The sequence below is a fragment of the Podarcis filfolensis genome (genome assembly GCF_964270895.1).
Source record: "Podarcis filfolensis genome assembly, chromosome: 10".
Lineage (NCBI taxonomy): Eukaryota > Metazoa > Chordata > Lepidosauria > Squamata > Lacertidae > Podarcis > Podarcis filfolensis.
In genome coordinates, this window is record NC_139612.1 from 18212131 (window position 1) to 18226302 (window position 14172).

General features: G+C 43.0%; 1 long non-coding RNA gene across 1 annotated transcript in view; it reads left to right on the forward strand.

Moving 5' to 3' along the window:
- Positions 1–11: 11 nt before the first annotated feature.
- Positions 12–14172, forward strand: part of LOC310744026 — a 299274-nt gene continuing 285113 nt past the window's right edge. The window contains exon 1 of the long non-coding RNA XR_014539358.1: positions 12–69. This is a non-coding gene — a long non-coding RNA (uncharacterized lncRNA). The remainder of the gene's footprint in view (positions 70–14172) is intronic.

Sequence of the window (14172 nt, forward strand, 5' to 3'; positions counted from 1 at the left end):
AAAAATTCTCATCTTTTTTGCAATATTTCAAATAATTCACCTTACAAAACTTCTTGCAAACCTACTAGCGTAATCTGTTCATCACAATTACTTTTCAAATAGTCCATAAATTTACTCCAGTCTTCTGAGAATCTCTGGTCCCTCGGGTTTCAAATTCTTCCTGTAAGTTTATCTAATTTTGCATAGTCCATCATTTTCATCCTCCATTCTTCTTTCGTCGGTAATTCTTCTTGCTTCCAATTTTGTGCCAATAATATTCTTGCTGCCGTCATTGCAAGCATGATTTCTGTTCTCATCCTGAAGCAAAGTTCTTAACCTGAGGTACTATTTCTGGGTTAGCGGAGTCTGTAACCTGAGGCGTCTGTAACCTGAAGCGTCTGTAACCTGAGGTTCCACTGTATTTGCCTGTATCCATTGGCTTCTGTGAGGTTGTTGGGTTGGAGGTGCTCTTTGGGACCCATATTATGAGTCCAAGGTTAGAACCATATCCTCTGGCAGATAGGGGATGGGAGAAAGTACAGAAGGTTCCCCCCTCAGTGGAGCAGCCTGTACCTCAGCCTCCGAATCTCTCTGGGTATTAAAGGCCCCTAGCATTGGGGGCTATGATACATAGATGCCATTGTACAGTAGTACATATAGCTATAAACACTTCAGCGGTACCCAGGAGACACATATTTAGGGCAGGTCTGTACTTATCTGGAAACTGACTTGCTTAGAACAAGTAGGTATACATGTGCCCTCTTAGATGAAACATATATGTTACACACCATTTCTTATTTCCTGTTGTCCTTTATGAAGTTCAATGATGCTTTTACTTTAAGTCCTATATGTCTTTGTAACAAAGACTTGGGATTGTTTAGGTCCCCCAGTGCTATTTTAATCACATTTTGGAAAGAATTTCTTAAGGAGGAGAAGGAGAACCTGTCACCTTTTCCTAATCATAATCCTGCTATTGTCCGCTGATGTTGTTAGAATTATTATTATTATTTTAATATGGGTGGGATATATTATCCCCACTACAATCTGTGAGAATTGGTTGTTTCTAAGGTGTGTTAGCACTTAATACGTGTGATTACCTGGTTTAGTCCATAAAATTATTTTAACCCAAATTAAAATTGGTTACTTTTTAAGCTTGATAATGAGACAACAGTTTCAACAAGTGAGAAGGTAAATTACCAAACTGCTGTGAACTGTTAATACTAATGTTTCCTCAGCTAAAAATATTTGTGTTGGGAGTCTATGCACGGCTTGTTTTTCTTGCCTCCTTGAGCACCTTTGATTTGTTCTGGGTGAAATGATTTTCTATTACCCCCCCCCCCCCGCCTTAACGCATGATGCTTTTTTAAAAAATGAAACGAGAAACCTTCCCACTTTTGCACACTCCATTAATTAGAAAGTGCACAAAACTAAGAACTTAGGCTCATTACCCAATTTAGTTACAAGTACATCAGTAGCCAAATTGTTTTCCACCTTAGTAAACAGGGAAAGTTTAAAATAGTTGAATATTGCTGAACCAAGCTGTCCCTTAATTCAGCGAGGGCTGTCCATCCAGGAGAGGAAATTAATGGCAGATGCTGCAGATGGATATCACAAGTTGCTTGGAATGTACCTTCAGCCTTACTTACTCAGAGTAGTCAAAGTGGGGCTCTCTAGATGTTGGATCATAATTCCCATCATCCCTGACAATTGGCCATGCTGGCTGTAGCTGAGGGGACTTGCGATCTGACAACATCTGGAATGATATTGGCTACTATTGTCCTAGATAGTTGAGGACTCAAGACTGCTTTGTGCAGCCTCAGATTGGCAAAAAGCAACAACAACCCAGGACAGCTTTAAACTTTTGAATGTGGGAAGAGAGTTGATTTAGGATTTTGGCATACAGTGGTACCTCAGGTTAAGAACTTAATTTGTTCTGGAGATCCGTTCTTAACCTGAAACTGTTCTTAACCTGAGGTACCACTTTGGGTAATGGAGCCTCCCGCTGATGCCGTGCCGGAATGGAATACTTTCAAAAACCGAGGTTCCATGGTAAAATGGCCTAGGTATTTCTTAATTTCACAGTGGAACCTCGGCTTTTGAAAGTATTCTGTTCCAGAAGATCGTTTGACAATGGGTTGTGGGCAAAATCCATTGAAAAAATGGGAAAATATGCAGCAGAAGGCATTCGACTTACTATGTGTGTTCGAAAATGGAAGCAATTCTGGGGTTTTGACGTTCAGGTTCTGAATCGTTCAGCTTCCGAGATGCTTGAAAACTGAAGTTCCACTGTATCAGCAAAGAATACAAAACAAACAAACAAGAAACCCATGAGGGGGGAGAGCAAGGCAGTCAGGAGAAGATTGGGGTGGAAATGCAATTAACAAATAACACTTTGGTTGGTCCTTGGAAGAAGAAGAAAAAAGTCTTTGAAAGAAACATATAAATAATTACAAATAATTGCTTCCTTGGTGATTACTGGCAACAAAGTAGTTAACAATGCTAGCATTTAATTCTGGTACCACTGACATTTATAGATGAATGAGTGTAATTCATGACTCTTTCAGTCCTATTGTTCCGCTTTTCCAGGCTCAAGGCAACATTATGAACGGCACAGAGCCTTGAGAATTGAATTTTTGCAGGGAGAAGGGGGAGCTTTTTCCTCCCTGGGGAAACTTTCTATGTAAAATATGCAGGTTTTTATCAATATCATCAGTTCATTTTAATCCTGTGGCCACTTAATTTGTTTAGGAAATCTGCTCTCCGTTAATACTATCCCATTGCAGTTACACTGCTGTTTTTTTCACTGGGCAAAGTGATCCCCAAGTTGTGTCGTGTTTCTGGATCCTATCCATACTGTACTACAAAGCATGAAGTCAGCAGACTCAGTCAGACAGAAACCACATTTAATCCCTTTGATCACAGCTATTAAAGGTGACTCTTTCGCTTTGTAAAATGGCCAAAGAAAAAAGATGGGCAACAATGTTATTTGTTTATTTCTTTTATTTATTTCATTAAAAAATTACACTACTTGATTTTTTTTAAAAAAAAAACCAACAACCTCAAAACGGTTTACAAAGAGAACAATAAAATTATCATTGAAGAACCATAAACAACTCTTTAAATCAATCAAAACATAAAAACAGCAATATAAAAACAGATTAAAACATATATTCACATTCTACACATCTGAAAACCACATTAAAATGTATCCAGCCTACAGAGGCCTATGGAATCGTGGTCATCTGAAGTGTATGCTGAGCTTAGGAAATGAACCTTGAAAAACTGGACGTGATTCTGTTCATGTTCATGTAGCTAGGAGTGGGTATATTATGTGGGTTTACTCAGAGGGTCCTCTCACTCTGCAATCATCATCTGAGGCCCTTCTTCATGTGCCTCCTCTACAAGAGGTCCAGAGGGTGGCAAACAAGAACAGGCCTTTTCTGTGGTGGCTCCCTGCTTGTGGAATGCTCTTCGTAGGTATGCTCCCCTGGTGATTTGGTTACATATCTTTAGGCACCAGACAAAAACATATTCTTCTCCCAGTCCGTTGGCTAATCAGCCAATCTATGGCCTTTTAAACTGGGGTAGGGGAAAGAGTTATTGTTTTCTTTTGTTCCCATGTTATGTATTTTTGCGTTTTTCTATTGTAAACCACCCTGTGATAGTCGGATAAAGGGTGGTATAGAAATTTAATAAATAAAATAAGATAAATAAAGTTTTAAGACACTAACCTGGGCATTCCTCTCAGCAGCACCTTGTGATTTCTGATGCACCTTTTACACTACTCGACCATAGGCACATCTTGCCATCCCAAGAATTTTAGTAATCAATAGATGCCATCTCGTAAGTGTTTGATTCCTTATCATCTTAAAACAGTGGCAGTAAACCTTTGGCCTTCCAGATATTGGATTTCCATGATATATGACCAGCATGACCATTGAACAGGGATGATAGAGCTGTAGTCTGGCAACATCTGGAGAACCCCAACTTAAAGTAAAGGTAAAGGGACCCCTGACCATTAGGTCCAGTCGTGGCCGACTCTGGGGTTGCAGCACTCATCTCGCTTTATTGGCCGAGGGAGCCGGCGTACAGCTTCCTGGTCATGTGGCCAGCATGACTAAGCCGCTTTTGGTGAACCAGAGCAGCGCACAGAAACGCCGTTTACCTTCCTGCCAGGGTGGTACCTATTTATCTACTTGCACTCTGATGTGCTTTTGAACTGCTAGGTTGGCAGGAGCAGGGACCGAGCAACGGGAGCTCACCCCGTTGCGGGGATTCGAACGGCCAACCTTCTGTTTTTGTTTTTTTTTATAAGATATTTATTAAAATTTTTAGAGGTACAAAAAGAAAAAAGAAAAAACATCATTTTGAACAAAAAGAGATAAAATACAAAAAATAAAAAATAAAAATAAAAAAGAAAGAGCAGAGAATTAAAATCCATTAAGCAAAATAAAATAAAATAAAATAAAAATCAAGGAAAACTACAGCAAATCTTCTCATTACTTATCTTTCATTAGCTTATTTCCCTGACCTCCTCACACCTCCCTTTTTTGTATTCTAAGTCAATTATCCATTTCAGCAAATCCTTTCCCTCTTTTCAAATTTTTGTCCTGTAAATTTATCTTGATATTAATATAACTTTACTTTCCCTCCTTTCACCAATTAACAGTCTGTTTTTTCCTAAATCTTTGTAGCATTTCTACTAAAATCACATAAATTCATTCCAACATCATTCTAACATTCATTAATTTTGCAATGTTTCTGTAAATAGTCTATAAATTTCTTCCAATCTTCCTCCACCAACTCTTCTCCCTGGTCTCGGATTCTGCCAGTCATTTCCGCCAGTTCCATGTAGTCTATCACCTTCATCTGCCATTCTTCCAGGGTGGGTAGATCTTGTGTCTTCCAATACTTTGCAATAAACGAACGGCCAACCTTCTGATCGGCAAGTCCTAGCCTCTGTGGTTTAACCCACAGGACCACCCGCGTAACTTAAAAGGACTATCTAGTAATAGCTATTTCTAATCTGGAATCCTGTAGCCCATCATTCTATTTTCTCCAGCCTGTTTTTTTCTTGAAAAAAGGATGGTGTACTGCATCTGTACAGTATTTTACAATTTTGAGTAGCTATCATACATCACTACTTTTCATTGTTCATATATTAAGCCTCTTGTTAGCTCAGGGTAGTTATTTTTGCTTCTAATAATTGCCTCCTAAGTGCCTTCAGATCGCATCTGTAATTATGCCATCAAAGTTTATTTTGCAGATAATCTAGACAATAAGACTTTAAGTTGGTATGTAATAGCCAGTAGTGTATTAGCTGCAAACCTTTATCTAGAGTCCCTCCAGACATCATTTGTGCATTTATGATGATTTGTGCTCATGATTGAATCAGGGTGGTTATATGCAATCTGTTTTCTTTTGCATCTGCAAAGTTTTCAGGATGGACCTACTGCTTTGAATCCAGTTACCTTATGTCCTCTAGCTTCCTGCCGAAATCCTGCAGCTTTTCATACCACAAATGTTGAAGAGCGGGGTTGGTGGTGATTTCGTGGTGCAAGGATGTCTTGCAGATTGTGATAACGAGGAAGCATCACAGAACAACCAATAAAGTGGAATGACGTGAACGGTCCAGTATAAATCCACTATTATTATGTCAATGACATCTGGCAGAATAACACTTAAAGTAAAGGGACCCCTGACCATTAGGTCCAGTTGTGACCGACTCTGGGGTTGCGGCGCTCATCTCGCTTTATTGGCCGAGGGAGCCAGCGTAGAGCTTCTGGGTCATGTGGCCAGCATGACTAAGCTGCTTCTGGCGAACCAGAGCAACACACGGAAACACCGTTTACCTTTCCGCCTTTACCTTTATCTACTTGCACTCTGATGTGCTTTCAAACTACTAGGTTGGCAGGAGCTGGGACAGAGGAACGGGAGCTCACCCCGTCATGGGGATTCGAACTGCCGACCTTCTGATCGGCAGGTCCTACGCTCTGTGGTTTAACCCACAGCGCCACCCGGGTCCCTTATACACTTACCCGCCCTCAAAAAAAACACAGCCCATAAAAAAAACCATCAGACGCACAAGTTAATGTTATCTGCTCTTTTGTTGTCTTGGAAAGGAATCCTGCTTGAGATCTACTAATGAGAACAAATGTGGTTGATAGTTGGGCTTCGCATGGGCCTCCCCAATCCAATTCCAGGCCCAGCCCAGATCCAGACCTCAACCCACTCCAACTGAATCCTGGGTCAACCTGAATTGGCCAGATTTGAATCAGAATTCAGCCAGAGTGATTGCACAACTGCAGCTGATGGGTGCGTATTAATACTACTACATCACTGCTATGATTATTATTGCTTGTAGAACCCATAACAAAACATGCTGGTCTGCTTATATAACCTCTCACTAGCTCATTTCTCATTTCTTTTCTCTGCCCCTTTCTCTGACATTCTCTTTCTCACTTCTGGCTACATCTCCCAATGCATTTCTGTATCTTCCTTTGCTCCTCTGCATTCTGTTGCTCATTCTTCTTCCACTTGGCCTCTGTTCTCTTCTCTGCCTAAATAGTCCTGCTGGTGGAAGGTAGTTCAGCATTGTTGTTTAGTCATTTAGTCGTATCCGACTCTTTGTGACCCCATGGACCAGAGCACGCCAGACACTTCTGTCTTCCACTGCCTCTAGCAGTTTTTATCAAACTCATACTGGTAGCTTTGAGAACACTGTCCAACCATCTCGTCCTCTGTCGTCCCCTTCTCCTTGTGCCCTCAATCTTTCCCAGCATCAGGGTCTTTTCCAGGGAGTCTTCTCTTCTCATGAGGTAGCCCAAGTATTCAGCATAGTGCCCCTCATTTATTTAATATGGCACCGGCTGCTACAGCCATCAAACTGTCAATCACATTAATTTTAAATGATATTTCTGAGGCTATCGCACAGCCCTCCATTGCCTTGCCACAAATCCATATCTTTCTTGAGCTAAACTACTGGGCTCCTTACTTTGCATTCATTTGCCACAGCTGATTTCTCTGCTTGCCTCTTCGACCCCCTCAATCTACAAATGTGAACTCAGTGAGATATACGAGACACTGTCGTGGAAGTTATTGATGATTAAATTTTTGATCCTGCAATGAGCAGCGATGAAAGCCTGGTTCTCTTCCAGCCGATTCAACCTGCTGGGTTGTCAGTAGATTATTTTGATTTTGAGTTGTCTTCCCCAACCCCCTCACCCCATTTCTGAAAAGCCACCCATCTTGTTTTCCCAAAGAAAAAATTCTGCTTGAATTGCTATATCGAGATGTTTGTTAGTGTAGAATAATTTAAGGCACACAAATACTGTACATCCTGATATGAAACCAGCCAACTCTGTTATTCCTCCTGCTGTCCTGTGCCGCAGGCAATTTCACTGTTTCGTTGCTGTGGCACAATGTCACAGCACCTTTCGATATTGTCTTCATTTCCCTCCGCAGTTCACACATTCAGATTTTTGTTGTTTCGTAGTCCAGTCCTGTGGGAGATGCTCAGGATGCAAAGAAGGAGAAGGCAACTCAAATAATATTAAAGTGCCGCTCCTCAAAGGCAACCAAACAATTAAACCCCTGTGTTGTAAACAATTATCAGTAATATCGAAGGCAACACGATGACCAAGTACAACAATGCAATGTCAATATAAACTCTATATAATCTATACAGAACATTGAACAATATGAAATATATGAAATGCACTCTGCAAAACCAAATAAACAGAAATCTTATAAATCTCTGAAAGTCATAAAATATGCACTCCTGATGGATTCTCTTGAAAACATAGAACCAAATGAAAGTCTTATAAGTCTCTGAAAGTCTTTGTAGACTATGCAAGTCTCTGAAAGAAGCAATGGGTCAGATTCTTATCTGGTGAAAACAAGCCGTAAAGCTTTGTTTTATGACGTCCAATGCGGCCGAAGTAGTCCGCAAACAGACGTAGTGAACAGCGATTCTGGATATATCCACTGTTTCGTGGAATTCTTCTTCAGCACAGCAGAAGGATACAGAAATGCTTCATAAACTGCAAATGAAGTATTGAAACGATGACCTGCATATGCATGGTAACTTACAATAACTCAAATTATTAAAAACTGTACTCATGAGCTGTAATGTCAATTCAATATGAAATAAAACCAAAAGTACATACCCCATCTGGTGACTGGAATTGTATAACAACAATTGCTATGGAGTAGTGGTCATAAAGTTATGTAACCACTGCTACTGACTGCATGTTGCAAGCATCTTCTCAAAGGCAGCCAGACCTAGGATAAACAAATATCAAAGCTGCAAGTAGCATATGATGGCCCTTTAACCCAGTGCTGCTAATCAGGATGAGGTCAAGCTTTGGGTTTGCGCCCCGAGGCCCCCAAGCCCTTTCCCAGGAAATAACTTCATAAACTGGACCGAAGCCAGCAAATTAGAAGTGGGGCAGCCCCCACAATGAAGGGAAACAATCAAGAGGCAAGGAATGGGATTATACTGTGTATCCAAAGCAGAAAGGCAATGGAGGGTGATGAGAATATCAAATACAGTTCTAAATGGAGGCAAGGGACACCCGCAGAGAAAATGAGAAGGAATAAGGTAACCTAGGACTAGGAAGCCACAAGGGACTAGGAAGCTAAGCAGGGTCCGGTATGGTTTCAAATTGGATGGGGGACCACTTGTTGAAATTCCTGCATTTCAGGGAGTTGGACTAGATGATCCTCGGGGTACCTTCAAACTCTACAAATCTATGATTCCATGAACCTAGCACAGAAGAAGAAGAGTTTGGATTTGATATCCCGCTTTATCACTACCTGAAGGAGTCTCAAAGCGGCTAACATTCTCCTTTCCCTTCCTCCCCCACAACAAACTCTCTGTGGGGTGAGTGGGGCTGAGAGACTTCAGAGAAGTGTGACTATCCCAAGGTCACCCAGCAGCTGCATGTGGAGGAGCGGAGACGCGAACCCGGTTCACCGGATTACGAGTCTACCGCTCTTAACCACTACACCACACTGGGGAAGGCTCACACAACGAAGAAGGTTTGCGGAAGGTCCGGGTAGGGGGGGGATTGATTTTAGGGAGCTGAAGAAGAGATTGAGAACCTAAGGATAGAGTCAGAAGGAAGCAAGCACAGGGTTTTCTAACGAAGAGAGAAAAAAATGAGGGCAATGGTGGGTATAGCTACGGCCTTGAACAATGCACCAGATGACGGCCTCAGCTCAGTTTGGCAGCGTGAAGCAAGTGCCCCACCCCCGTCGTGCTGCCGCATTTATAGGTCCCCGGGATCATGCCACTCGCCCCAATTGGCCCAAACAGCCAAGAGCGATCCCAAGGCCCAACAGACAAGGCTTGGGCCATGCCTAGCAACAACACACCCCATGGGGTGGCTTAAGGGTCCCGAGTGCAACCAGGACCCTCAATTTAGGAGGGTCCCATTTGCTCTGAAAATGTAACCAATTTGGGTAATAAGTGGCAGCTCAACTGAGGGCTGCTTTCCCATCAGTCTGAGCTGTTCTGCCCTGTCCCTCTGGAGAACCTGAACCATTATAGAAAGAGTAACAACAACAACAACAACAACAACAACAACAACAACAACAACAACAACATATTATTTATACCCCATGCATCTGGCTGGGTTTCCCCAGCCACTCTGGGCAGCTCCCAACAGAGCATTAAAAAGACGATAAAAGATCATACATTTAAAACCTCCCTAAACCTGCCTTCAGATGTCTTCTAAAAGTCAGATAGTTGTTTATTTCCTTGACATCTGATGGGAAGGTATTCCACAGGGTGGGCGCCACTACCTAGAAGGCCCTCTGTCTGGTTCCCTGTAACTTTGCTTCTCGCAGTGAGGGAACCGCCAGAAGGCCCTCGGAGCTGGACCTCAGTGTCCGGGCAGAACGATGGGGGTGGAGACGCTCCTTCAGGTATCATCAATTGGCAGGAGACATTTCCTATCCTTAACTCCCATGCATGACTTTGATTTGTTTAGTAAGAGCTGTTTGACATAGGAACGGTCTCCCTTGGGACATAGTGGACTCTCTTTCATTGGAGGTTTTTAAGCAGAGGTTGGATGGCCATCTGTCATGGATGTTGTTACTGAGATTCCTTTATTACAGGGGGTTGGACCGATGATCCTTGGGATTCCCTTCCAGCTCTACAATTCTGTGATTTATTTCACTCATGAATTTCTTCCCACTAAACATCCGGGAGCAATTGAACAAGAAAGAAGAACCAGCAAAATAATATGTATAAAAACAATTTTAAATAAGACTGGAATAAAAATCTCTGCTTAAGAGACTTGTTGGGAAATTAAGGTGGAAGATAATAGATGCAGCATCTATCTTATACGGTAGGGAATTCTAAAGGGCAGATGCTCAGCACTCAAGGCCTCTTTCCTGCATTGTATGGAATGGAGGTCCTGGTGAGATGGTATCTGCAGGAGGCCCTATCCCACAGAGCTCAGCAATCAGTTGGCTATATAAGGGGCAACAGGGTCTTTTAGCTATTTTCCTCTCAAGCCGTACAGAGCTTTCTATGCTGCTACCAAGACCTTGAGCTTAGTCTGGTAGCTAATTTTATCATGGTATTTTGTGTGCATTTTCACTCTAAACCACACTGAGAGCCAATTTTTGCTTTAAAAAAAACAACAACACAAGGATCACAGATACAGGAAGGAAGGAAGGAAATGGCAATTCCTTGGCTTTATGAGGTGGAAAATAAAAAGATCTCCACACTTGTCTAGTTCAGATGCCTCTCTCTCCTCACATTAATTCACACACACTCCTTCCTTCCTTCCTTCCTTCCTTCCTTCCTTCCTTCCTTCCTTTCTTTCTTTCTTTCTTTCTTTCTTTCTTTCTTTCTTTCTTTCTTTCTTTCCTTCCTTCTCCCCCTCCAACCCAAACAAACTCTCATTCTCAATTAGGCTTGTATAAATACATTCGGGAATAGAGGTGAGTGACACTAGGGCAGAACCATTATAGTAACAAATCAATATGTGGACCTAACTGACAGCTCTGAACCAGGCCATAACAACAGCTGTTGGCCCTGTGTCACCGCGTATGAAATGGTTATGTAGTCTTAAACTGAGGTGTAAATTATTTCTATTATTCACTATGCATCCACTTGAGTTTTCTGCCTTATTTCAAGCACTCAGGTGGGATACGGTATGAATAATGATCAATTACACTTATAGTATTTGTTCATTCTCTCCTTCAGGCTGCAGAAGGCTACAAAGGAATAACTCATCAGCTCCTAACACAAAATTCAGCTGAAGCAATCTCAGAGCATAAGGGAGAGAAGGTTCCTAATAGAGGATTGGGCAGCCTAAATCTCATGAAACACAAATACATCCCAGCTCAACCAGATTATGTATCTGTCTGGGGTTTTATGTAAATTATGGGAAATCGGGTCCTCCCTTAAAGAGGGCATGTGTTTGCGGCAACCAAACCCTGTGTAGTGGGTGGGTAAGATTGGATAGCCACAACACCAGGTTGGTAGGTCCCTTGATGCAGGGTTTAATCAGGCCAATGGGACGCAGGCTAAACAGATCAAGAGACCTATATATACCTATGCACGTGACTATCTGTATGGGCCTATGGCCGTAATAAATGATATTCTTCTTCTTCTTTTTCCTATGCACGTGACCCAGAGCTTCCTTTTTCGGCTCGTGCATCGGAACACCCGCTCACCTCTCTCTAATTTTAGGGCATTTTGCGATTGACCTTGCTATGCCGTCGTGTGTTGTCTATCGTTGGGACAGGGGAACGGCAGGAATTTTCCCCACTTGGTTGACTGGCTGTTGCCATTTGGGTTTCGCCTGCCGCGTAGCAAATTGTCACAACTTGTAACGTTGTGGATAGGCTCTGGTTCAGGTGATAGGGATGGGAGAATGTTCTCACCATCCCTATGTGAAGGGTATTCCATTAAAGGAATCCAGGGACTCAATGGTTTGGTCAACCCCTGTGAGGGGGTTGTGCCCATGCCTGAGTCCAGGGGGACATCTGGGTGGTGGACATAGCCCGTTCCCGGCTTTCCATCTATCCAGGTGTTCACTCTAGGCTGACCTATGCTGGTGCCCTGGGTCAGCACTACCTGCAACGGTGCAGGGAGCTAGTCGAACCAGAGCCTGTGCAACCACTCACTTGCTGCAATCAATAAAGTTGTGGCCTAAATTCTGCCAAAAACCAAACCAAAATTTGAGTCTTGTCTGAATTTATTTAAGGGGGAGGTTTAAAGCTCTGAAGACGCAAAAGGAACTGAAGTCTAGAGGAATCCAGTGACACATGCCTATCTATCCGAACTGTTCTCTTTGAATTTGTGAATTTGTAATATCTCGCCGTGCCTCTGTGATGTGCCATGCTAGGCCTCTCCTTCCTTACTGTTATGTCTGGTTATGTGGAGTTCCTTAAACATGAATGCCGGTCGTATCCAAAGGCTACAAAGCTCTGTTTTGATTTCACACTTACGGAATAATTCATGTACTTCTCAGATGGCCAAAAGGAACAGAATCCAGAGTTCCACATTGCGCCTTTCCTGCTCTCCTATGTCTGTAGCGTGTTTGGAAATCCTGTTATCTTCACAGTCTTACTGGAATGGAGAGAGCTGGAGTAATTGAATACTGACTAATGTCCTGAAGATGAGTAAATGTCCTACATTTGCCACTTGGTGTTCACAATCCGTATTCCTCTTAGGTTTCAATCCCACCTTACTTTTGATTATATACCTTTCCCCTGACCATTTCCTTTAAAATTGTTTTAAATAGCAATTCTCCACTGCATTGCTGTAAAGATAAAGTTACTGCATCTGCCTCTCACCAGGGATGTGTGAATATTTTGATTTCAGTTGTTCTTGGTTTCTTCTTTCTCCAGGATTAAGTTCAGTCTGCTGCATTTCCAAATGTGTTCATGGTTTGTTTGTTTTTTTAAAAAGTAAAGTCTGCATGAATATTCATAATTTTTTGTGTACATTTTGTGGTACATAATTTTGTATATTCAATGCTTTTTTTTGCAAACCGTTTCCCCTGATGCAATGCATTTTCTATTTCATTTTCAATACAATGCACATTTTGTGTGCATTGCAACACACATTTTGTGTATGTGTTTCCCCCAACGCATGTGTCAGTGCTACCCTAGGTCCCAGCTCACAAAGGACAAACGCTGCTTCGTTGTTAAGTACAAAAGTCTTTATTGAAGTTCAGTTTCACTTCCAAAGCCGCAGCGCAGCTCTACGTCTCAACCGTTAGACCGCTGATGCTCCGTCTGAGTCTCCTCCCCCTTGACACCAATTTAAGATTCTAGTCTTGCTCCACCTTTTCCGCTGCTCTTTCCTCCTCTGGGTCCGCCTGCCCGCCGGGGTCTCGCCCTTTCTAGCCTCCTCTGACGCTGATTCCCCTGAGCCCTCTCCCTCCCTCCTGCGGGCTTTAGGAGCTGGCTCCCCATCCGGGTCTCCTGCTGTCCCGCGCGCCTGCACATTTGAACTTGGCGCGCGCGCCCAGCCAGCAGCTTTCCTCCTGACCGTTTCACTGCTGCTGTCACTGCTTCCCCCTTCAGGGGGGCTAGCTGCAACTGACCTCCTTTCCGTTCCTCCACTCTCCGATGGAGGCGTGGTCAGCCCTGACTCCCTCTCTGGAGGAGACGCTGGCCCTGACACATGTGACTCCTCCCCCCCCCACTACGCTCTGGTGGGGAAACTGGTCCCGATCCTCCACTGCTGTTTTGGGGTTCCCCTCTGGCTCCTTGTTTCTGGTGCGTCCCCCCTGGGACCCCCCTTGCCCTGACCATCGGCGCCCCCTTCTGGGAATCTTCTGATTCGCTGGAGAAGCTCATGGAATCTCTCGGGCCACTGTCATACTCCCCTACGCTGCCCTCGGATTCTTCCCCTTCGCTCTCCAATTCCTCTCTCCCCATTGCTCCTGCTCCTGATTCCCTGACAGCATGGTTTTTTGGGTATACATATTGTGGTTGGAGAACTGTATCGCAAAACTGTGAATTTTGCAAGGTATCTGCATTTTGTCACACACAGGAACCAACTGCTAGGGGCCGTAGGGGCTTCAGCCTTCGCAATAAAACAGCAACAATAGGAAAGAAATCTGTGTTTACTTATCCAGACCGATAATATTAGCAACAGTGATGAAATATCCATTTACATGCATCTGTTGCTCACTGTTAAGCAAAAGTATGGTCTTGCCA